This window comes from Zea mays, chromosome 8 (assembly GCF_902167145.1).
Source record: "Zea mays cultivar B73 chromosome 8, Zm-B73-REFERENCE-NAM-5.0, whole genome shotgun sequence".
NCBI lineage: Eukaryota > Viridiplantae > Streptophyta > Magnoliopsida > Poales > Poaceae > Zea > Zea mays.
In genome coordinates, this window is record NC_050103.1 from 158,350,232 (window position 1) to 158,353,172 (window position 2,941).

Below are 2,941 nucleotides of genomic sequence, written 5' to 3' on the forward strand. Positions count from 1 at the left end.
CTGGATGTCGTGAGGAGAGGGAGGGGTTCTGGTCCATTGATCTCGCAAGTGACGGCTCCGATTAGATCGGTCTCATACCCTTTTGGGTTTTAGATCTCGGCCGTGGATCCGGAATCGGGCGACCAGGTTTTGGGTCAGGGTTTAATGAAATTGTGGCAGTCAATCTCTTATGAACGCACAACCACACATGCCCAGCAATACCTAAAGACCTAGAGACCGAAACCAATGTTTAGTGTAGGACTCGAGCTCCGTAGTTTGTACGTACATTCATTCACGCATAAGACTTGGGAGCCCTTCCTCACTCTCTCGTCTGCTGATAACCCACTTGTAACACCTACTACGAGCATCGAGCAACAAGGGTGCCGGTAGCGCGAGCCGCCAAAACTGGATGTAAGGACGTTCCACCGGAACCAGTATAAACATTGCGCCCACCGAGTACAGCGCCCGGAGCCTAGAACGCGCACATAGAAATTTACTTGTCAGGGCAGAGGTTCGAAACACCGACACTTTGCTAGTACTAATTTAAAGCTTTAGTTTCGTGCGTCGTGCACGAAGCATATATGTCTGTTTCTCTCCCCACTTCTCGTTTAACAATGAGTTGTTACACCACAGATAAGTCACGAGAAATCGAAACCCAACATGACAGGAAGCCACACACAGCGTAGCGTTCCCACGTAATAACACATCGTTAACTGAAGGAGGACGAGCGACCGAGTGGACTATAAAAAAGGGCGGGTTCATTTTCAATGCATACCTTTTTCGGCCTTTTGGTTAAGATAAGGTATAATATTTGTTCTTATCAATTTAAGATCTGATATATGGACTATATGCTTACTTTGATATTAAATTTATTTTTTATAGATATTAAATATAACTGTATGCAGTCATAACTTACAAACATTATACTAGTAATTAACATAAAAATGGTTTGTTCTTTTTTTTCGTCTTTGTTTGCTGCTTGTCATCTGTTGGCTTTTCAAAATATCTCTATGGAATAACTAATAAGGTCTTGATTGCCTACTGCGCATCGAGGATTAGCTCCGTCAAAAAAATCCAACTGCCGTCGAGGACCTTGAAACACGGCAGTAGGCGCAAGACCTTGATCAGCCATTTCCATGAAAAAAAGAGGGAGTTGATAAGAGTCCTCAGTTTTTCCATAATGCATAAACAGTGCCATTACAGAATGCGCTCATACCAGAAATGATGCATATGCTAACTTAATTAGGCTACTTTGGAATGTAGGAATTTCAGATAAATTATATAGGAATTTTATAGAAATTAGTTTATTTTCATAAGAAAAATAAGGAAAAATACAGAAAACCGGGGGGGGGGACCCTGCATTCCAAAGGAGCTCTTAGTTCTTGATGTCACTGTGGGCCTGACCTTGTCAGACAATAAAACCAGCACTTAGAGATCCATCTTGCTTTCCAATTCAGTGAGTTTGACCCCGTAAGAGTAACTTGAATCACAAATAAGGTTACCAAACAAACAAGCAATGTATTATATGGCCTTCAATCTTTTTCAATCCTCATGCAAGCAAACAAGGAATGGATTATATATGCTCCTCAATCACCTCCAATCCTCATGCAACCAAACAAGCCCTTGTAACAAGTCTTGAGTGGTGTCATCTCAAATTTTTATGTCATACAAGTGTCATTTGCTGGAAAAAACATGAAAAACTCATGCGGGGAGAGGATAAGGGCACATTGCTTCAGGTAGATTGTAGTTCAGCGTTTTAATACTTGATTATCTACTGTCGTCAAGGATTAACTTTGTGATAAAAGGTCTTCCCTTGCATGTGTTCCTATTGAATTTACCTATGTTGAGGTTAATCTCATATGGCTCAGTCGAAAAAATGAGTTGGGCTCTATCCGGACCAAGTCAAATTCTATTTTCACGTCCTGATGGGGGCATAAGAACCTTATAGTTACAACCTCCTTTCATATAGCATATATTAGTAGGTAGAGGACGAAAAGTGCAAATGAAATATGACACCCCTCAATTTTAACTTTGTGAGCTATGCGACACCACGGTTCGACAAGAAAGAGAGTATTAACTCTAATTTATTCATTCTACTCTTAAGTATAGGATCCGGTACAATCAAGAGGGATAAAAAACATTACTTGTAGGTGTCAAAATATGCTCAAAAGGTTTTATTCATCAACTCCTAACAGTCCCAAATATACTCTAAAAGATTCCTTGAAATTTCTTTAGCAAGAGAAAGTTTAGTCTTCGGTTTATTCATCTAATTCCCCTCCTCGAAAATTTTCTTTGCATTTCAAAAATTTTGGTCCCTCTTGGCTGAAAATTTTGGGTAGCCTCCATTATTTTCGAACTTTGGCCCTCTAGTGAAGATTCCCCTCTATCCTCGGAAATTTCTCCTCCCCATTGGAATTTCTTATGACTCAGTCAAAATTTCAGAGTCACCTTAGAAATTTTTGAACGTCGCTTATCTATGTGCTTCTATCCCCTTCTCGAAATTTCCAACTCCCATCTCTTTGAAATTCTAAGAGGGTGCCTCCTGGACCACCTTGTTGTCTGACAGTTGCACTTGGTCTCTCTCTCTCTTTTCCCTCCACCTCAGAATTTGTAAGCCTCTCTGGACGAAATTTCTAAAGGGGGTTCTCATGCACATCCTCTACTCTCCAACCGATCTGTTGTATTTATTTTGTTTGTACCGGTGCTTTCTCTTTCTCTCTTGCTATTCATTAATACACTCCAGTCGACTTGGGAGGTCTTGGAATACCTAATCTTCTCACCATGAGTTGGGCATTACAAATGAGATGGCTATGGCTTCAGAAAACAAACTCCGGTAAACATTGAGAGACCTTGACCTTAATGTTTCCAATCAAGACAGAGCTTTATTTCGGGTATACGTGACCTCTATTATTGGTGATGGAGCTACAACTTATTTTTGGATGGATAAATGGATTAATGGGTG

At 40.5% G+C, this 2,941-nt stretch overlaps 1 pseudogene; it reads left to right on the top strand.

The window, feature by feature from the left end:
- Window positions 1–750: 750 nt before the first annotated feature.
- LOC111590073 (uncharacterized) lies at window positions 751–866 on the top strand (annotated as a pseudogene).
- Window positions 867–2,941: the final 2,075 nt, after the last annotated feature.